The following is a 23,808-nucleotide window of genomic DNA, read 5'->3' as shown; positions in this document are numbered from 1 at the left end:
TTCCTTGGCAGTCAAAAAAAAGTATCACAGCGAGAAGGTAAATAACACTAAGATTTACTTCTTACTCCCATCCAAACCCACAAAATCTTTCACACGCTAGCGTAATATATTTTGAGTTATGCTGAAGAGTTAGAGAGTGAAATGGGCACAGGAGGAGAACGTGTACAAGAAGTTATCTGTATTTTTATAGCCCTGTCTATCTGCAAGCCAAGTTGTTAATCCACAGAAGACATGAAAAAGATCAGAATTTGGGGACTGCCGCCAGCTCTGAGGAGGAGACCCGGTGCTCACAGCTTCACGCTGCCTGCACTGCTGGAGCCGGCTTTATACTTACATTCCTACACAAGCAGACCTTGGAGATACTGTGGGTCAGGTCCAGACACCACAGTGAAGTGAGTATCACCATAAAGCAAGTCACAATTTTCTGGTTTCCTGGTGTGTATAAAAGTTATGTTTACTCTATATTGTAGTCGATAAAGTGTGCAGTAGCATTATGTCTAAGAAAACAATGTACACACCTTAGTTAAAATGTGAGATGGCTGAGAAAACAGCGCTGGTGGATTGCTGTTGGTGACAAACCTTCAATTGGTAAAAAATGCAGTATCTGCAACGTGGATGGACCTAGAGATGATCACAGTGAGTGAAGTCAGAGAAAGATAAATATCACATGATATCACTTACATGTGGAATCTAAAAAAAAAATGATACAAATTCTATTTACAAACCCAAAACAGACTCACAGACATGGAAAACAAACTGTGGCTACCAAAGGGGAAATGCCAGGGAGGGATAAATTAGGGGTTTGGGATTCACAGACACACGTTACTACATATAAAGCAAACAAGGACCTACTCTATAGCATAGGGAACTATAATTTCTTGTAATAATATATAATGGAAAATAATCTGAGAAGAAAAAATACATACATGTGTGCATATGTGTGACTGAATCAGTTTGCTGGACACCTGAAACCAACATTGTAAATCAACTACACTTCAACAAAAAATTAAAAAACAAAACAAAAGTCTGCGAAATGCAGTAAAGCAAAGCGCAGCAAAAGCAGGCGTGCCTGCGAGCACCTGGACACTTCTGCAGCGCCAGCTGCTCGGGGACAAGCCGGGGGCCTCCGTCAGCCGGCGCAGGGCTGGGGCGAGGCAGGGCCGTGCGGGCGCCGGGCCCAGCGTGGCTGCTCGGTCCCAGGACGAAGAGCGAGCGTTTTCAGGAGCACAGAGGGACTCGTTGCTCTTTCATGGTTACGACACTGGCAGCTCTTCAAGGGACTTCACGTGTCTGGGAGATAAAAAGGACAAAAGGTGGTCAGGTCAAGAAGGCTCCGTGTGGAAGACACAGAGGCAATTTATTTTCACAGCCACACGTACACACACAAAGCCTACATAAGTTTCAGATTTCTGTAAGAATATACTTTATACTCACAATTTCCCCCGAGGGCAAGTAGCAGCAGGGAAGAGCTAGGTGGCCCAGCACACAGGCTGCCCTGATTCAGCTTTACCGCTGACAAAGAGACACATCAGTACTGCGCTGTCACTGTCCCCATACCCGTGGCATCCCACCTGCAGTTTAGGCAGCTCACAGAACTCCACTTCCTGTCGCACTGCAGAATGAAACTGTAGCACTATAGGAAGAACAAAGGTAATTTAAGAGGAAGCTTTGTTCCCCTAGACTTCCAATCTTCTGACATTCATCTATCTGTCTATAATTCTGAAAGTTCTCCTCGTGCAAACATTGACTCATCCCACCATGGAATTTCTATATGGTTGCCAAAGGTAGTGGGAAGCACATTAAATCAGTTAAGTCCCGTCAAAGGGAAAAATAATAACCACGAAGAGAGCTAATTCTGAAAAGTAATTTCTTAGCAAATAATCTAATTACCATTTATGAGAGCAAAGGAAGGAACACACTGTTTTCTTTCATTTTCAATGTGCCAGTAAGTACAAACTGCTGAAAAATAAAGATTTAATAGTTTTTCAATCAAAGAAGATTTACTTTTAATCTAAGGGGAAGTAATTTTAGCCATAAAATATGATAAGAATGACTAAACCAGGAATATTTAAAGCATAGGCACTGTGCACTTATGAGACTGCTGTCGTAAAAAAATTCACAGAGCATTCTCAACATGCTGGGTCCCAAACAGAACAGAGGTTGGGCTGTATCGGCCTTCAGGATGTAGGAGGTGGCAATTTTTGTTTTGTTTCTGTCTTCTTTTATCCGTGGACTCTTTTGCATCAGTCTCTATTCTTACTGTTTACTACGTGCACTGAGAGTAATTGTATTTCTGTCATAAAAGTTTCAATATTTCAAAACCCAGGTGATAGCAGAAAACCATTATAAATTAAAACTACCAAGAGGGTAACAGGATGCATAACAGAGCAGAGTCAAGGAAAAGCGATGAGAACAGGCGACCACCTTCCGTTTTTAGATCATCATCATGGATAAAGGGCTTTGTAACGACAGCAAAAAGTAAAGGCGCAAATTATCGCTGGGATGGATTACAGATCACTGCTAAGCTGCCCGCCTTCCTTGTTCGTGGTTCACAGTATCTGCTCTTGCCATCTCTCTTTACTATGGTAATCACAACTAATCCCTTGACACAGTAACATGAAAATTCTCTATAAGACACTTGTACAAAGTGACATTTTAAAATTCGTCTTGAACAGCGTCTGGATATTCAAGCATCATCATTGCTTGAATACGAGAAGTCTAAGAAACTTTCAAGACTGCTTCAAAAGCAAGGTGGCACCGACACCCCTCTTGTACAACAAGCAGAATATGTAGATGAGAGTGAGGAAAAGACAGCCAGTCTCAATGTATGAAAGTCCTGGTCCCATTCTGAAAACGGCTACTACCTTGGATCACAATGGTCCACGAATCAGAGGATGGAGGTGGGAACTTGCGAGGGGAGCTTTGTAGACGGTGTCACTAGAAAGAGACTTAGGCCCTGATTGTAAAAGGATTCAGTGGTTTCATCTATGAAGCTGACGTGCTGTGTAAACATCAGAACAACATTCACCTGGTGATTAAGTGGATCACCAATGACATCTCATCCACGAAGTTTCGGCGAGCCCTCAGAGGGGACCAGAGCATCTGCTGCTTGGTACCAGATCTTGTCCAACAATACTGAAAAGCATAATTTGTACAGCTCCAAGAGTGAAGAAAGGACAGTTGGGGTTATCTTGGCTCTTTTGCTGAAAAAAACACTGCAGAAGCTAATGCATAAGAATGCTCTATGGAATGTTTAGAACTTCCCTTTAAGGAATTCGAAACAATGTAGGTATTAGTAACTGACGGGAGGAATTGTGATCCTCTTTAATAAACTGATGTTTAAAAGTTTGGTTACAGAAGTTTTTTTTTTGAAAAATAGATTTTAGAGTCAGATTTTTATTCCATCAATCATTTAGCAAATATTTGGGGCATTGATTAGATATTAGGTATTTTTCAAGATGCTCAGATTCAGTAGCAAAAAAAAAAAGTCCTAGTGCCTCACAAAGGCTAGAATGTGACTGGTATGACATCTGATTGGACTAACTGTTATAATAAATGTTGGTAATATATGATGTCATGCCAACCGGCAATTTAAGACACCTAATATTTGAGCATGTCAGGGACAAATTTCTGAGGAAGTAACATTCACACTAAGAATTAAGGGATGAAGTACAGCCCTCTGGAAAAGAGACAAGGAGGCTAGCACAAAAGAAGACGTTTTCCAGGAAAAAAAAGAAACTACTGCAAAGACAAAAAATAATCAGTATCGACAAGGATGTGGAAGACCTGGAATCCTTCACTTCTGGTGGAAATGTAAAATGATGCAGCAGCTTTGGAAAAGTGCCTGGCAGTTTTTTGAAAAGAGGAAGGAGAGTTATCGTATGACTCAGCAGTTTCACTGAAAATGGTATGTTCAAGAGAACTGAAAATACACATCCACACAAAAACATACTTCATGAGAGCTAAAAAGTGGAAACAATCCGAAAGTCCACCAATTGATAAAGATAAATAAAAGTGCTATGATATCCATACAATGGAATATTATTTGGCAACAAAAAGAAATGAAGTACTTATTCATTGCAACAACGCAGATGAGCACAGAAACTACTATGTTAAGTGAAAGAACACAGACACAAAGCATAAACATTTGAGTCCATCTATGACATGTCCACAGTTGGCAAATCTAAATAGAAAGTTGATTAGTGGCTGCAGGGGGGTGTGGAGAGGAGGGGACTAGTAGGGGAGAGGGAGCGACCACTAATGGATGTGGGGGTTCTTTTAAGAGTGATGAAGATGTTCTTAAATTGATTGTGTTGATGACTGCACAATTCTATGAATACACTAGAAGCCACTGAACTGTACAATTTCAATGGGTGAATTGTTTGACCATCTCAATAAAGCTGTTGAAACGACTGTAAAGCCTGGGACGCAGGAAAAAGCATAAGACCTTCAAGAAACAGAGAAATCCGGTATAGTTAAAACTAGAGTATGTGGAGAAGAATGCTAAGTGATCCTACTAGAGATATAAACAACGCTCAGATAGTTCTGGACTTACAAGACATATTAAGAAGTTTGGATTTTATTTTAGCACTCAGAATAATTAAGTTTTATGAACTAGGAACATGACATGATCATTTTTTTTTTCTAGAAAGGTCATTAAGGCTGGCATTAAAGAAAATAGATTAGAGAAAACTAAGACAAGAGGCAAAGAGATTACCAAAATGTAGCAGTAATCTAGGAAAAATGATGCTGAATTGGCCTCATGTATTGGCCATGGAGACAGAAAGAAATTGATGGGTTAGGGAACAATGCAGAATCAAGTACAGTGAGACTTGGTGACTCCTTAGAAGGCACCGTGAGGAACACAAAACAGGTACAGATTCTGCTTTGGCTGCTGGCTTGGCTAGTTGGTAGACAATAATATAATTCATGGAAATTAAAAATTGAGAAGATTAAGGTTTTGTGAGGCCAGAAAAAAGGAAGCTACAACATCACACATATTATTTTTCAAACACCCATTAAAAAGCCAAGCATATAGGTGGGAAATGTGTGCTCTGTCTGGATCCAGAGTGTATTGATTCAAAGTGCATTAAACTTATAAAATACTTATAAAAAGTCATCCCTTTACAATTTTACTCTTCATAGGAACAAATGTATTAAAGTTTTCTTTTCCATTTCTCATGAATATCTTGTATGATTCTTTACAAATCAATCGTAGAATCAGTAAGATTTTTTCTTCCAGTTTGAAAGCATATTGTAAAAGCAACTTTTACAACTATTGTTGTTGAGTATGCAACTCTGTAAATCACATCACAAGTAAACATCAACATGTGCAAACAAGGCAATGAAGCAAATATTCAATATTTGATATCCATATGCATTTCTAATACCATCTGTTTTTCTATAAATCTAATATATGTCCCTTAAGCTTTTTCATAACCTGAGATAATATAAAAACCTTGTTTACTTCCACTTATTCAAGTAAATATTGAGTGTAGAATTTTACTGAGGCATAGTGGTAAAATTCTGTTACACTGCAATCTTAGCCAGTTCTATAAATAACAGAATCATAGTGGGAAATTTTTTCCCCAAGTTTAGATATAAATCAGTGAGTTGTAAGTGATCTCTGAGCCAGCGCATTTGATATTAGAAGTATTGATTCTACTCTCCTGATAGGTATGGATAATCATTATGTAATATGGGATTTTAGAAAAGAAAGAGTCTTTGAATAAAAATAAAGTTTTAAGAATGAGGCTTCTCTATCTTGTGATAGCTTATAATGAAAAAGAATATGAAAAGGAACATATGTATGTCTACACTGTGCTGCACACTAGAAACTAACACAACATTGTAAACTGAATACATTTCAATAAAAAAAAATTTTTAAAGAATGAGGCTTTTCTATTAGATTGACATTCAAATAAAACTATAAAACGATATTTTTAAAAACAAAATTAATTGTATTAAATGATAGTGATTTGCTAAAATTAAGACAACATAAGTTTATTTGCCAAATATGTACTAAAAATTATAGCAATAATGAGAGTAGTAACACCATCATTTGAGCATCTATTATGTACCAGGAATTAAACTAGATAATTTATGTATATATTCCTGATCCTCACAAGAACCCTGAACGACATGTACATTTGTAGCTGAGAAAACTGAGTCGGAGGAAAACAGAAGAATCAGGAGGAACCTGATTCGATCACAACAGCAGCATTTACTCACTTCCTCCTCTTACGGAGTTCCAGAGGCCCAAGGCCCCTAGTGCTGCACGAAAATGTTCCTAAGAAATTGTGGAGCGGATTCTTTTTTATTTAATGCAAAATAATGAGCACTATTATATCTCCATTGTTGAATATACTTAACTATGAACTTAAAATCGTGTACTTTCTTCCATTCAAAGTCTTTGAAAGTTTAAATTATAATTTTAGTATCTTCAGGGATGTTTAGCATTCATACTTGAAGTGCAAACTTTTACCAAACCTGATGTACATTTTCCCCATCTTTTAATTGTCAAAACTTCTTTGTATTTTGTTTTCAGTAGGTGTGTGTAACGTAAGCACAAGAGCAAAGATCTCTACTTAAAGCAATCTTGAGAATAGTTGTTTTATAATAGCAAAGTATTAAAAAAATTGTTTTTATCCTGCTTACTGTTTGGATTAGTCACAGTTTCAGTTCTTTCTGTTTGTTCTTCACCTGTAACGTAGGCCTTCTAGAACATGGAACTGAATCTATTTCCTGTACAAAAATAGTCTGAGAAGTATGTCATTTAATTTCTTATTTTCTCTTTGAAAGGAATTGTCTTTTAACTTTTGTCATTTTTAACTTTTAAGCTTTTAAAAAGTTTATTTTTAAATTGTGTAAGCATATTTACACGTATTTAGTCTTATATTTCAGTCTGTGGAGATGTTGCCAGTTTGCTGGATTTTAATCTTGTCAAAGAGAAAGCTGAGGCCAATTCTATTTCGATTTTTTGGAATATTTTTTCTTTTTACTTCCGGAGGTTTTTTTTTTAATTCTTAGAAAAATATGTCCATTAAACAATAATGGTGGAGTAGGTAATTCAGAGAACCTCCAAGAACATTTAGAAAAGATAGAAATAGTATAAAAATCACCAGCCTGATGTCATGGAAAAGCCTAACAAGACAGTAAAATATTATGTGACTAAGATCCATTAAAAAAAAGAAATCCTATAGAGGGAAATTCGACAGTCTGGGGTCTTTTCCTGTATGAACTTCAAGCCTGATGTGATGCTCAAACACTAAGCAGCATTTTTCATATTTTTAAGAAGCTGTAGGGACAGAAATGGAATCTAAGACACTACTAGACGAGATGCTTGATACACCAGCCTCCCAGTTTGCAGCCTGCCGGCATATACCCAGTAGTAAAGGGTAAGGGTGAGCTAGAAATGAAGTGAACCCTGGCTTCTAGATGCCTCAGTCCCAGAAACCAAACCAAGAACATCAGAAATGACCAGTCCTTTAACCTCAGATTAGAAGCAAAAAATAAATCCTCTCTGGGACAGAAAACAGCATCTTAACTCTCAAATTATCTTGACAATTTTTGATACAAACTTTTCATACCTCGATTAAAAATAACCAGACACCTGAAAAGTTAAGATAATAACATAGTCAATAGATAGCAGGAAAAAAGTCAATAGAAATAAACTAACAAATGACACAGAAAATTAATCTACTGGACACAAACTTTAATAATTATTTTCAACATGCTTCAAAAGATAAAAAACTCGATGGGCAGAAAATTGAAAATTACAAATATCAAATGGAAATTCAAGGACTGAAAAAAAATAAATGGAAAAATGTGAGCATTCATGGGTCGGTTTAGCAGCAGATTAAACATGGATGAAGACAAAGTCGTTAACCTGAAAGGTGATTCAGAAGAAAAGATTCAGATTAAAATTTGAAGAGACAACAATAATGGAAATTTAAAAAAAAAAGTAGAGAGTAAGGAGTGTAGTAACAGGTTCTAATGCTTATGTTAATTGAAATACCAAAAGAAGGAGACAGATGAAAAAGAAGAAACAAAACATTTGAAGAGATAACAACTGAGAATTTTCCAAAGTAATGAAAAGTTGACAGTCTTTTATATCGCAAGCCAGAATCATTAAATAATCAACCTAATTGTGTCACAGTAGAACTGCTGAAAATGAAAGACAAAGAAAACAATCTAAAAACACTGAAGTGAAAAAAAAAAAATTAACAGCCCACAATTCCTTCAATAAACCATCAGACTGGCAGCTAACCACTGAACAGAAATAAAAGAAGCCAGAAGTTAAAAAGGAGCAATATTCTCAAAGTCTTAAAGTAAAATAATTGCATATAGAAACCTATCTTCAGTAAAAAAGATCCATCAAGAATAAAAGTGAGATACATACCTGGGCAAACAAAACCTGAGACAAACCAACAATGGCAAATTCACTGTAATACAAAAACAAAAGGATCTTCTTCAGGGAGAAGAAAAATGATCTCAAACACACTTTTCACAAAAGTAACTCAAAATGGATCACAGAACTAAATGGAGAATGCAAAACTATTAAAGCCTAAATGATAACACAGGTGAAAATCTAGGTGATCTTAAGATTGGCTATGACTTTCAGATAGAACCCCAAAGGTATAATCCATGAAAGAAATAATTAAGTTGGACTTCATTAAATTTTAAACTTTCTGCTCTTCAAGGCACGGTCAAAAGAATGCAAAGACGAGGCACTGCCTCAGAGGAAATGTTTGCAAAGAACATATCTGATAAAGAATTGTTACTCAAAACATGCAAATAGCTCCTAAAACTCAGCAATAAAAAAACAAATCAACCGCCCAATTTAAAAATGAGCAAAAAGTTCTTCACATACAACTCACCAAATATATAGAGATGACAATTAAGCACACGAAAAGATGTTCAACATCATACGTCATTAAGGAACTACTGCAAAGGAAATAATGAGATACCACCACACACCTAAAATCTGAAACAAGAATGACACCAACTGCTGGCAAGGATGTGGAGCAAGAGAAACCATCATTCACTGTTGGTGGGAACAGGAAATAATGGTACTTGCACTTCGGAAGACAGAGTGGATTATCTCACAAACTAAACCTGCTCTCACCTACTATTAGCAGTCACACTCCTGGATATTCACCCAAAGGAATTAAAAACTCATGACCACACAAAAACCTGTACACAGATGTTTTTAAGATAGTAGGCAAATAGATAAATAAGCCATGGTACGTCCAGACAATGGAATTTTATTTTGTACTGAAAAGAAATGAGCCATCAAACTATAAACAGACGTGGAGGCATCTTAAGTTCATATTGCCAAGTGAAAGAAGCCAATGGGAAAAGGCTATATACCGTATGATTCCAATTATATGACATTCTGGAAAAGGCAAAACTATGGAGACAGTGAAAAGATCAGTGGTTACCATGGATTTGGGAGAAGGCAAGAATAAAGAGGTGGGACCCAGGGAATTTTTAGGACAGGTAAACTATTCTGTATGATTCTATAGAGTTGGACACACATCATCATGTATTTGTCAAAACCCACAGAACAGACATCAAGAGCAGACCCTAATATGAACTATCGACTTCAGGTGGTAACAATGTGTCACTGTAGGCTCATCCTTTGTAAGGGATGTCCTGGTGTGGGAGGTTAATGTGGAATGTGAGAGGGGCAGTACACGGAACTCTCTGCACTTAATGCTCAGTCTTACTGTGAACCTAAAACTGCTCAAAAAACCCAAAACTCTCTTATTTTTAAAGTATTTTAAAAAATGATCACAGGTAGAAAGTTGGTTATCAATCAATTCTGAGACACAGAAACTACACAGTAATCTGAATGGAGAACACTTAATGTAAGTAATAACTAACCGCAATAAGGACTGGGGTAACGAGAAGTTGGCTAAGAAGAAGCGAAGAGTATTTTTAACACGACAGAAAGAGCAGACATAAGGGACAGCCACTAGAGAGTGCTCAAGTAAGAGACCCTCTGCCCCAAATTGAGATCCAGGCCTCACTGGAGAGTGTGCAGCTTTGGCTCACTGGGTACTAAAGTTGTTGTAGAACTGGCTTGAAATCTACCGTCAGAAATGCGGGGGGTGGTGCGGGGGGTGGTGTCACTGCTAAGCCACCAGGGGCGGGGGGAGGGGTGGGTTATTAGAGGAGAGGTAGCCAGCTAGCCCCACTCCACCATCATGATGTCACCCAGTGGGGTGTGGGGGACCTGCTGGGTGCTGGGTGCTGCCGTTGCTACGGAAGATGCTCCTGGAGAAGCTGTGCCTGTGCGGGAGCCACGCCCTGCAGAAGATCCGTACAAGGCAAACGCTGGTGATGAGGGCGCCTTGGAGACTGGAAGAAAACACTCTCTGTGCCTCATTGTCTGCCCTGCGCCCTCTGCTGACAAAGTTTAGCATCACATCAGCCCGCAAAGTCAGGTTCACCAAGTCCATCTCCGTGACCACAGAACAGGCAATGATGAGTGGATCTGGAACCAAGAGGCAATGACTTGATTACTGGCACCATCAGAGATGTTTGCAGGAATGAAAAGCAAAGAAAGTGGTAAATGAGCGAGGAAATAAAATCAATCCTGACTGTACAAACTATAATAATCATTAATTTTGAACTTTAAAAATAGAAAATAGAATGAAAATAACAAGACTGTAGTAGTGTACCTGCTACTGGATATGAAATATGCTTCAAGCAGTCTACTCCCTCTTAAAACGGTAAAGGAAGATGTAATAACGCCGGCAGCGAGAGGAGGAAATAAAACCGTTAAATGTATATTTCAACCAAAAAGCTGTAAAGAAATAAATGTAAAATAAAAAAGGCAATACAAATAGAAAGCAAACAGTAATATGGTCAATTTAAGCCCAAATATACCAATAATGATATTGAATGCAAATAAATGAAAACAAATTAAATATTGCAATTAGGAGGGGTAGATTGGAATTAAAAAAAAAAAATCAAACATATGCTGCCTGTGAAAGAAACACCTTAAATATAAAGCACAGAAAGGAAAATGTAAAAGCATGAGAAAGAACAATGGACCAAAAATTATCAAAAGAAAGATGCAGTAGCTGTATTACTATTTCATGAAACAAACTTTAAAGAAAAAAGAGAATACAGAGATATTTTATAATGGTGAGAGTTTTAATTCACCATTGCATTATAGAAATTCTAACTTCTTATGCTGTCAATAACACAGCTTCTGAAAATATAAAGCAACAATGACTGAATAAAAGAGCTACAGACAAAACAGCAATCTCAGTGCAATATTGTAATGCGCCCCCCAGATAAGGATTATTATTTATAAGTGCATTCAGGAATGTTTCTGGTACAACTGCAATATACAAAAATAAGTTTTTCTATATACTAGGATCAATCATTAGGAACATAAACATTCCAAAGGTGCAATTTAATAACACATCAATATATCAAATATCTAGATACAAATCAACTGAACCAAGTTCAGGACCTACACTGTGAACACTACAAAACACTGCAGTGGGAAACTGAAAAACTCTAAATAAATACAGATGCATCATGTTTACAGACTGTAAAACTCACTATTCTGAAAATATAATTTCTTCCAAAATTAATTCAAAGGTTAAAAAAAATGCACAATTTAAGACCTAGAGAAATACGTTTGTGATAATTAACAAGCAGCTTCTAAACTTCTTCTGGAAATATAAAGAGCCAGGAGCAAAGACCTCTTAAAGAAAGTAAGTTAAGTGAACAGCCTCTACCGGATACTAACTTATTAAAGAGCTGTAATAAGTAAAGCACCAGGGTACTGGCGGAGAGACAAGTTGTCCAATGTTACAGACTAAAAAGACCGTAAAAGGCCTTTTCATTGACTACCCACTTTAAAAAAAAAAGCTAAGTCCAACGTTCAACTATAAACAAGAATTCAATTCCAGGTTCAGTGTAGATCTAAACGTGGCAGGTAAAACAATAAAGCTTCTAGATTTGCTACAGGAGAATGTCCTCACGGCCTGGGGACAGGGAAACATACTTGAAGCTTCTCAGAAAGAAGAGTAATCAAAATAACTACTGATATATTGGTGAATATGAAAGTTAAGATTCTGTTCATCATAAGAACTTATAAGAGAACGAAAAAGCAAGCAAAGTATCGAGAAAAGTCTTTTGATACATGAAGGCTAATGCACTAACATCCAGAATATACTTTATTTATTTTTAAAGAAAAGAACTCTATAGCTCAATACGACTAAAAACCCAATACAAAAAACAAAAAAACCCCCAAAACAAACAAACAAACAAAACAAGCATCACGAACATAGTGCCATGGTAGTAGGTACTCAAATGACCAGTAAACATATAAAAACAAAAGTTCAGAGTTGTCTCCCATCAGTAAAATGCAAATTAAACATACAGTGGTCTATACACGCGTGCCTACGTGTGTGCGCGCCCACACAAGTGCGCATCCCAAAAATAATGACTCAACAAACCACGCAGGTAAAGAGCAATGGAGAATCTCACACAGGGCTGGCAAAAATATAAACTTGTATCTGTAGTCTTTTAACAAACACTGAAATAGAGGTGCCAAAAGAACAGAGAATCACCATTTCAGAAAGAAATGCCCATGGAGAAATCTATCTGGCTTATCGAACGTTGCTTAGTGCAGCCTTCATCTCAGCCAGGCCAGACCGCCCAGGAAAGGGAGCGGGCCTCCAGCGGCGGACCTCTCAGTAGGGTGTTTTATTTCAGGTTGGCGGAGAATAGAATGACAACCATTTGTGCTCCCCATTACCGTGCCAAAGGGCTCTGATGCAGGAATAGTTGCCCCTGGTTTCTGTTTCATAGATACTTCTTATTTTTTGTTTTCAGTGTATTTGAATGTCTTCTTTTCTTCATCCTTTCTTCTTTGTTTCCTTTTCTCTCATTTTAAATAAACTTTTGTGCATTATATAGTATTTGGAAAAAGTCATCAGACTGTCTTGTTATCTTAAAACATAAGTTACCTATCTACATTTCAAAAAGATGCATCTTATTATGTTTAATAACCCCCTGAAACTCATGAAACCATTAAGTGGACAGACAACATTTCTGGTTTCTAATTTCCTCCAGTAAGGAAGGCTAAAGATTCTTCAAATATTACATGTATTGTCTTTTCCCAACTGTTAAGAAAGTGCTTAGATCTTTTTTTAAAAAAAAGCTCTAACCCCTCAAAATAATGGCTATGCACACTAATCACTCTATTAGATAAGCATAATTAGCTAGTTATATTTCATTCTAGATTATTTCTCTTTAGCTCAAGAAATTGATAGAGTGGTATCTAACAGCATATGTTTCTTTTCATAGGTTAAAATAATTATTCCTCTGGGAACGTTTTGTTAACTTCATTTACAGAGATCTAAGTTCCATTCAAGCAAAAGAAAAATATGTGGTAAGTGAAAAAGCTCAGATGGAAAAATTGGTAGGTAGATGTCTTTACATCTAGTGGAAACAGACTTTAAAATAAAAGTGCCATTCCATAACTGTATTGACCCTGACATTTGGTAGGATACATGTGGAACAAAACTCAGGTGTCAGATAAAAGTGAAAAAGAATATGATGTATAGAAATAGTGGAGTCTTTGTCTCATCCTCAAGGGACTCAAGCAAAGAGGAGAAAAATGTTCACAATGTCAAACACTGCAGATTCACTGAGCAGCATTTAACACAGACTCGAGTCAGGGTGTGTTTCAAGAAAGTGAACAGCAGTGCTGTGGCATAAAAACACATGTTACGGTACAGCACAGGGAACTATATTCAGTTGTAGTAACTTGTAGTAACTTACGGTGAAACAGAATATGAAAACGAATACATGTATGTTCCTATAAGACTGAAGCATTATGCTGTACACCAGAAATTGACACAACATTGTAAACTGACTATACTTCCAAAACACAAACCAAAAAAAAAAAAAACCCCCAAACCACACATGTTATGAAAAAGGCTAACCTGTTTACAGGATCTTTTCAATTGGTTCAGAAAACTCCCCAAACCACCTGGGCTGAGCAAAAATTGCTTTTTCCTCATTCAGATGTACTTACACATTTTTCTTTTCATTATGGTACATTTGTTTTTAGTCTAATTTAGAGTTACATAAATCATCTCTTGCGGTGTAATACTTTTTTCTGAAGACAACTTTCCCAGATACAGCTATTAACCTCTCCCTGTGGAGGGTTATAGGTCAGTTGTCTGGTTGATTTCACCCTCCTTTTTCAGTTTCAAAAACAGTGATCATATTTACTGCGAGTGGGAATTCATTGGAAGCAGACTGTCAGATGATGTAGTGGAAAAAAATTAAAGCCAAGCATAATAACATTCATTCCAATTGTTCTGACATTTTATTGATTTTTATCTATATTTGACTTGTATTGATGATTTACCAAAACTTATATATTATTCTAAATTTTGCTCAATAAAAAAATTTCATTTACTTATCTACTTGTTATTGTTACTAAAAAAGATAGCAGAAATATAAAAATGCATGAAAAATTGTTCAGTTATTTTTATGAGAGGAATTTTGTGATTAAGTAAAGCAGATGACATTATGATAAAAACAAATGTGGATTTCCTTCATTCAAGGGGCAGAAGAGTATGCACTGTTCTTTTCCAGGAAGTAACTTTTAAACAAATTTTTTGAGAGCAAGGCCTCTAACTTTTTGCCTATACTTGACAAATCACATGACTATTTTAGATTCCATATGATAAGCTTATCATCTTGAAAACAGAAATTTAACAAGTGAAGTAGAATAATGAGGATGTTAATTCTTTTTCTTTTTTTTTTTTTACTTCACCTCTTTTTCTTCCCTCCTTTAATTCCCAGCAAGTCTCTCCATCCTCTTTTTGTTTTGAGATTATTTAACTCATATCATTTTAGTTTTGGTTGCTCTAGAGACATAGCAGGTGAATGAGAAAGCAGTGAAGATCCATAACTTGGCAAAATGTTTATCAGTATGACTTCTGGTTTCCAACTTGACATAAAGAGAGGCTGGAAGCCATCACTTCCATCCTCAAAACAATAACAAAAAATCCCTGAACAAACTGGAAATCAACAACAATTCTCAGACCCATCAGAATTGAGATCACAGGGCGAAGTGCTACCCTGAAAACTGGACAGACAGATGGATACAGAAAATCACAGCATACCTGGAGTGGAAGGCCAGCAGCAGAAGCCCACAGCTGGAGCCAAAAGCAATAAGAACATTTAAAACTATAACTGACTGATTGCTGGAGGCTCAGTGTAGACCAGCTCGAGAGTTAGAAACTGCAAAGGAGCCTAGACTGAGAGGAGCCCCCACATTTTGCCTTACAAGGTTCTGACTGTGAAGATCACAGAATAAATTCCTAGTGCTTCCAGCAGGGAGCAGGGAAATGTAACCATTTTGAAATATGACCAGAACTTTCTGTTCTCCTTCATAAGACCGGTTGTGAAAGGAAACTATTTTACCAGAGCCTAACCCACTGACCTGGGAGTTGAAAAACTCCTAACCCCAGCTCCCTCCAGCCTTCCACATGGCGGAAGAGAAATAAGCAATTCAAACTCACTCTAAGACACAGACCTAACCATAGACTTGAGAATACTTTTCCTCCTCACGCACCTACCATGACATCAATGGAATTCCTGTAAAATAGAAGAAAATTACAGCTAAAACCCTGCAAACCTCAGATCTGCCTTAAAAAGTTGCTAAGGATACCCCCAAACAACAGGAGACAAAGATGCAAGAGAAAATTTTAGCCTCTGACACTAAGGCTACAGCAAATCACATAGATAGCCAAACTCCTAGTCAAAGGAAAATGAAGATCTCACACTAAAAGCCCATCTCCAGCAGTTCCTTTTACCTGATACATCATGCCTGGTTTCCACAAAATGTTAGAAGACACGTTAAAAGGCAAAAAAAAAAAAAAAAAAAAATTCTGATGTTTATGAGTGGCAGAGAATTTAGAATGATCAGACCAGAAATATAAAATAACTATGATTAACATGCTAAGGGCTCTAATGGAAACAGTAGATGAAATGCAGAAACAGATAGGTAATAGAAACAGAACAGTGGAAGCTACAAGGAAAGAATTAGAAGGAAATGTTAGATATAAAAAATATTGTAACAGAAATGAAAAACACAGTAGATGGGCTCCTCAGGAGACTGGATAAAGCCAAGAATCAATGAGCTTGAAGCTATGTCAGCAGAAACTTCCAAAGTCAAAATGCAAAGAGAAAGAAAAATGGAAGAGATGGAACAGAATATCCAAACACTGTAGTGGGACTACCAGGAGAAGAAAGTAAAAAAGGAACAGAAGAAATATTTGAAGAAATAATGACTGAGAATTTCTCAAAATTAACGACAGCCACTAAACCACAGATCCAGGAGGCTCGGAGAACACCAAATACAGTAAACACTAAAAAACCTACACCTAGGCATATCAGATTCAAACTGCAAAAAATCAAAGGCTAAGAGAAAACCTCGAAGAAGAGTTGTGTCTCTGAGACTTCTCAGATATAAACTATCTTGGACAGGGCCCTGGAGAGAATGCCCAAATACCAAACTTATAAAATATTTGACATATGAAATATGAAGCAGGAAACAAGGTATCATATGATCAGGTACCTAAAGAAAAAAGTATACTAGGAGAACACAGAAAGGGGGACAATGAATAAATGCCTCACCGTCCCCATTCTCTGGTGGGACAAGTGTGCCCTGTGCTTCTCAGGAAGTCCCCAGTGGAACTGAACCCCAGCCCCCACAATGGAAACTGCTCTATAACACACACCATCACTGGCTTTTCACTTTTAACTCACTGACCCTACTTTTCCACGTGTGTTTCCTGGAATCATCTCCCGTATGAAATATTTACCATCATGTCTTTTTCTCAGGTCTGCTTTTGAGGGAACAAATCTAAGAAAGCTGGCTCTTGAAGTGGCCCCTGAAGAAAGTATTCTGGAATTAGTCCTCGTGCTGGTCAGGTGACAATGGAGACCACATCACTGGGGACATAGCAAGGCCCCACTTATATTTTTATTTGCCCTTTATGTTTCTTTTATGACTATCTCATTTATGCCCCAAAGTTTTTTTTGGGGGGGTCTTCAAAATTTTGATTGATAAGAATCAAGAATCATATTAAAAATATTAACACTGTAAGTCATGTGTTATAAATGTTTTCCCATTTTTTCATGTTTTGTTATGATATTTTGTTTTTATTTTATGTGCTTTCTTTTTGCCATATAAGGTTAGCGCTTTTACGAAGTTAAATCTGTCATCATCCTCATGACTTCTGGTTTCGGTGTCTCTCTGTACATTGACTTTTTTTTTTTAAACTGTTTATTATGGACAGTTTCAAACAGAGTATTTGGCAGAATAATATAATGAACCCCCATGCACTTCAATCTGGCTTCAATAATTAAGCTGATCTTATTTTATTTATACCTCCTATATTATTTTGAAGCAAATTCAGTCATTAAATCATTAAATATTTCAGTATTCAAACTGACTTTAAAGGTATTTTTAATTAACCTGCATTTTACATCTGCCGTAGTTTGTCTTGCTGGAATCACTAACTTTCACTGCAACATACTTATAAGGATACATCAAACATCAACATTAGTTAAGATTGTTGTTATATAATTTGTGATTTTAAACTAGTCTCTATAAGAATTTAATTATACTAAATACTTTGTTACTCATCTCTCATGATTAAACATACATATCTTATACATATACATATCAGATTTAAAACATATCCCATTTAATACTTTTTTTGGTAACTAAAGTTTTATCTTAATAAAAAGCCTCAGTTTCCTTTTTTAAAAAAAGGGGGCATGCTGTGGCAGCACACTTATTTAAACTCTCATTTCTTCTGGATCAGGGTGAGGCAGGGGCGGAAGGCAGCAGCTAACGACGTGGACGTGAGGGCACAGGTAACCGTAAGAAACGCGGGGTCACTGCCCTCGAAGCCTTTAAACAGAACAATGACTGACTCAAGGCAGCCAATTACCGAGGAGCAGCATTTGAAGATATTTTTTCTTAAGCAGCTTGAGGACACAGTGGACTGATTAACTTTGTCTAGAATTGGGTCATAAAGATCTCAGAGAACAAAGGAGACTGGGTACACCACTTTGGCAGGTCACCGGCGCTACCGTGAGGGCCCTGACAGAGGAGGAGTAAAAGACCACGAGACCACGGCTGGGAGCCTTTAGTCGAATGCTTGAGAAGCTTGAAACCTGTTTGCCCTGAGCCCCTCGCTGCCTGAGTGGTCCCCATCCCCTGATCTTGCTGCATGGAAGCCTGCCATTCCGCCAATGCCTAGAAATTAAGCAAAGCTTTCCCTGAGGCTCACACCTCATGACAGTATTTGTCCCCATCAGTGTTTGCCCTTCCTCCCTTCATTGTCTCCCGTCTATTGGAGGAATCAGCTTATTCACCAAGAGAGCTGTGAGATCTGGTTAATACATGTTAGCAGGAAGAAGGGAGCCTACATGGGGGAGAATCTTGAGGGTATCAGGCCAGCAGGGTGAGGGGGTAAAAGACAGCATACAGAAATACTGATCGACATGGAGGTACTCTACTAAGTCTCCAGTGACTCAGGATTTAATTTCCTGGCAAAGACATCTGCAGACGGTTTTATCAGTTTGTTGAGATGGTTCTCAGAATCTTGGACATGATGGCTGCCGATGGTAAATGTGTTGGAGATGATGGAACAGCCTTGAGAGATTACTGAGGTAGAGATCAGAGGCTCAGAGAGATGAGAATGTTTTAATGGATTTATTATCTGATGATAGAGATTCCACTAGCTGGATGTGTTGCCTGAGATGGCCCAGGAACTCCCTGCATTAAAGCAGCAAAGAATGTGCTAATTAGGTAGACGGTGACACAATTGCGAAAACTGAGAAAATGGTGGTTGTTCTGTGTAGGAAGGCTCAATGCTGTGAGACGCCGTCATGGAACTGGGCTCCACAGTATTTCTATGGCTGGCAGTGTTCTAGACTAGCAGGGACAAGGTGGTGCCAGAGGGAAGGTGGGCTTTACCACCACAATAAGCAAGTGTCTACGTGGCAACCAGGATCCTAACCTTGAGGGTCCACATTAATGGCTGATAGATTACGATGCTCCCAAGGGTGAAATAATTGAGGAGTCATTCAATAAGGATAGTGTTTGGCTTCTGACAACAGCAAAAATAAATCAGGAATGGATGAGCAGAAGGTTGAAGTCAGATCCCAACACAGAAAAGCACAAACCCTCCACCAGTTTCCAGAATTGAGTCAAATCTCAGACCCAGAGTCCACAACTACATCAGAAACTGAGTTCTGCTGAGGAAGGTCCATGAAATTCCACTACAAGTATATACAGTAAATGTAGCCACAATCCTGATTATTTGTCAGAGAAACAGAACAGTGGGAAAGGGAATTACCTTGTGTTTTGAGAGTCTCTGGACATAGACTCTCAGCTGAGTCATCTGTCAACACAGATGTCATCACACCTCCTCTTAGTGTGGGGACTTAGGGATGCAAGTGAGAAATGAAGTCCTGGTTTCTGTCCATCTGGCAGGTTTACTATGAGTCTGTGGGTCCTTGCTGTCTTTGCTTCCCTGTCCTCACAGCATATAACTGAAATAGACATACTGATCAGTTTGCTAAACCACTCTGGCCAGTGGAAAATGAGTCATTATCGTACAAAAGGTGAAGCCAAAGTTCCTAGAACTGTCCCCTCCAAAACCATGAGAGTAAATCAGAGACAATAGTGCATCATGGGTGGAGTTATAAATATTAGCCTTGAAAGTAGTAGGAGTGATGGTCCCCACCATATACCCATTCATCACATCAATATGGTTTCAAAAAATGGATCATGGGGATGATAACAAGATATCATTAACTCAAGCCAACAGCGGACCAGCTGTTGTGCTGCATATGGCGGTACCTCCAGCCAGAGAGCAGCGCTGCTTCTGGCCCTTGTGATGCCGTCTTTGATCCAGAGCTGGTGTCAGCAATGTTTTTTCGTAAAGGACTGCTTGGTAAATATTTTAGACTTTCAGGCCACATAGTCTATATCCCAATTATTCATCTCTCTCATTGCAGCACACAAGCAGGCACAGGCAACACAAAAATGAATGAATGCAACTGTGTGCCAATAAAACTTTATTTATAAAAATGGATTATGGGTCCAGTTTGGCCCATGAGCTGTAGTTTGCCAAACCCTGTTCTAGAGAACGCGATTTCCTCATCAGGAAAGATGTTCCTATTCACTTGTGAAAGAAATTAAACCATATTTTCTGTCTTTCCCAGGGCTATTTTAACTTCCCTACTCTTCATGAGAAAAATCAATCACCTTGACACTTTGTAGAATATCTCACTGGTCCACCATGTTGGTGACTTTATGATAATTGAACCTAGTGAGGAGGGAGTATCAAGAACATAATGGATCCCCTGGTAAGACACACACATGCCAGAGGGTGGGAGAGAAACTCTACGATAATCAGAGTCCTGCTCCATCAGTAAAATTTTTGGAGGTCCAATGATCTCAGGGAGGAATGGGACATCTATTTGTAAAGACATGTTACTACTTTCGCAGCACTATGAAAAAGCAATGCGGTGGTCCTTTCTGAGTTCTGGAGGCACACACACAGCTCCACTCAGGGTGGCCCTAAGGACATGGTCATCCCAGTGGTAAGAATTTAAGCAATACACCTGATGATCGCCTTTTAGGGAAGAAGAAGTGGTGGAGATAAAAACCGTATGGGTTGTAGTGCAATGGCAAATGGCTTGGTTAGTTGGTTAGAAACTAGAAACAATACTGAAGGTTTGATAAAGGAGTTATGGTGAAGAGCAATATGGGTGGGTCTATGTGAATGGACCTGAAATATGAAGACTTTCACATGTCATGTCACTGTCCACAAGGGGACGTCTACTGCAGAGGAGATCCTGAACCACTAGGTGGATTAGATGACTTTGTCCAGTAGATGTCAGTCGGCCTCTGTCTTTGACCATTCCATTTCTGGCACAATTAACCAAGGAGCAGAGGATCTATAGTGGCAGGGATGAAGGCTATGCATGAGCCCAAAGGCAAGAACTCAGTTTTACAAGGCTTTGATAGTCACAGACATTGCTGAGTATCTGAACTTTCAAAAGCAGAGAACCATTTACTAGCATGTTGTTTACATCAAACCTCTTCTTTCATGAAGGGAGCAATGATCCATCCTTATTGCAACTGCAACTTATGCTGGAATGATTTTTTCCCCTTGCCCCAGTACTACCAGCCTAGCACTGACAGAATTACTGATGTGGTATACTAAGTGGTATCGCCACAGACCAAGGAGGTCATTTTGTAGCAAAGGAAATGTAATAATGAATATGCACCCATGAGATTCCCTAGTCCTGTCATACACTATATCACCCAGAAGTTCATGCCCTGAATTTTAGAGTGAATACTCAAAGTTTTATCTAAGCTAACAACAAGGAGACACATAACTGAGTTGGAGCAATCTCCTTCAGGATGTGGCATAAACATTGAGTCAGTGACAATGAGATGGTGTCGTGTGTCCAGCAGCCAGAACACACAGAACCAAGAATTTTGGAACAAAAGTGGAATGGCTCTTACCAGTACTCTCAGTGAACTTTTGGGGGAATTTTTGTTTCCTTCCGACGCAACTTGAGGCTCTAAAGGTAAGTGACCCTAGTGCCCTACACCAGTGCAGCAGGGCATGCTTCTCCGGCCAGACGGCACTGGAAGTGTTTCATTAAACCCAAAGCTACAACTGATACCAAGTCATCTCGGACAATTCATGCAGGTAGACTAGACTACAAACAAAGGAATTACTATCATCAGTATCTAGAGTTGATGATTCCTATTGAGAACAAGGAGAAATATGTCTCTGAACTTGAATAATACGCTGGGGCATCTCTTGACATTCTCATACCCATTAATAATACAAAGGAAACAATGATAGCCACCGTAGCCTAACAAAGGCAAGGTAATCAGAAATTCAGTCCCTTCAGGGATGAAGGTGTAGGTGACTCCACCAGGCAAGCAACTTACAGCAGTAGAAACGTGCCTGAAGAAGAAGGCAGGCTAGAATAGGTAGTAGCAGACCTGTGACGCCTTATCTCATGTCCCCTTGATGGACCTGAGTTCACCCGAAGTTGTGGTTTCAGGCAGGGATGTGTGAGGGATGGAGATGAGCCCAGAGCAATCTTCTGCCAAGGGTGAGAGTCTGTACATCAATGTCCTAGGCTCCCATTGCCTGGTAAGATACTTCAGAGTCAAGTTTCTCAGAAATTCCCCCAATGGGATTGAGTCCCCACTGACCACAGTGGGAAACCATTAATAAATGCATATTTATTTAGCTTTTCTCTTGCCCTTATTTCTGTTTTCCCTCTTTTTCTTTCAGACTTCCTATGATCATCTCCTAGATGAATTATCTGTATTCAAACCACTGTTTCAAGGTCTGCTTTGGGGAAAACCCAATATAAGTCATACACTATTTTAAAACACACAGACATACACATGTATATACATATAACAAAACCAGCTACATCACTTCCTATGGATACTGAGTACACCACTTCCTCTCAGACGCAGGTCTTGACCAGCAGTCATCTTGGTTAAAGGAATATGTGAGTCATCCTCTGATCCTAGCAATAGGGGACACACTAAAACCTTTCCAACCCATAATGAATACAGACATAATATAATTAGATCAGCAAATCAAGCAGAGAAGTTAAGGTCTAAATGGAAGACAATTCAAATGGTCTCCATTATTCACGCTGAGAAACTGATCCTGGATAGCACATGCATTGCACGGATGGTTATTGAGAGAAAAGAGCAAATAGCCTGCACAGTCTGACCAATATCACATCTTCAACATGTTCCTGGAAGAGCTTTTGAGAGAGAATTAAACCTACAGAATTAAACAGTGGAAAACCGGTTCCTTCTGCTAAAGCAAGAGAACATTTGTTAATAAATTTTAAAACCTGTATAGAGAGAGGATTTATTAGGTACCAGGAATAATTTAATGCCTTTAAATATGCAAATGAACTGAAATAATGTGTGAAAGGCTAAGTGATCCCTCACTTTGTGGAAATACAAAACAGCAACAGTTTAAATTTCCATTTTCTATCCATATACACATCAAGGGTCACGGTCAAAGCCTAGAATTTCTTCAGTTACCAAACTCTCAACATTTGAAATTACAAATAATTCTCAAGAAATCAAATGCTAAACAATGCACTCTGTATTAAAAAAGAGATGAAATAAATGATGGCAGAAATGAATCACTTAGAAAAGCCAAATCAAAAGATTTAAATATATGACATTTTCAAGTTGTTTTAGCCCAATTTAATTTAGAGTTTACTTAACTATTTTGTTTTACTTCACTTTACTTTTCTCCTTCCAGAGTTTTTCTCTCTTCCAATTCCATTTGCTAAAACCATGATATTAACTAATTTACTCTACAAAAAGAAAACTTAAGTTTCTTTTAAAAATATTGTTGTCACTTGACCCTAAGAACTTTCATTTGGTGGCAGGTATTGAGTGGCTGAAGGTAGAAGTGGAAAGGCATTTGGATGAATAGTTTTTTTGGGTGCAAAAACCATGATAAAAAAGACAAAGGGAGGAAAACGAAAGAAATACTAAGAATTGTATTTTTTTGACCTATTTTTCAATTTAATATATATTTTATAAGAATAAAGAAAATCAGACTAAATTATTTATAGTAAAAATACAAACTTGCAATCACTCATTATGCTTGTAATTTCTCAGTAATTTAAAGTACAATGCCTATTTTTATTGAAACTCAA

Source organism: Camelus bactrianus, chromosome 23 (assembly GCF_048773025.1).
Source record: "Camelus bactrianus isolate YW-2024 breed Bactrian camel chromosome 23, ASM4877302v1, whole genome shotgun sequence".
Taxonomy (NCBI): Eukaryota; Metazoa; Chordata; class Mammalia; order Artiodactyla; family Camelidae; genus Camelus; species Camelus bactrianus.
Note: the sequence above shows the minus strand (reverse complement) of the source record.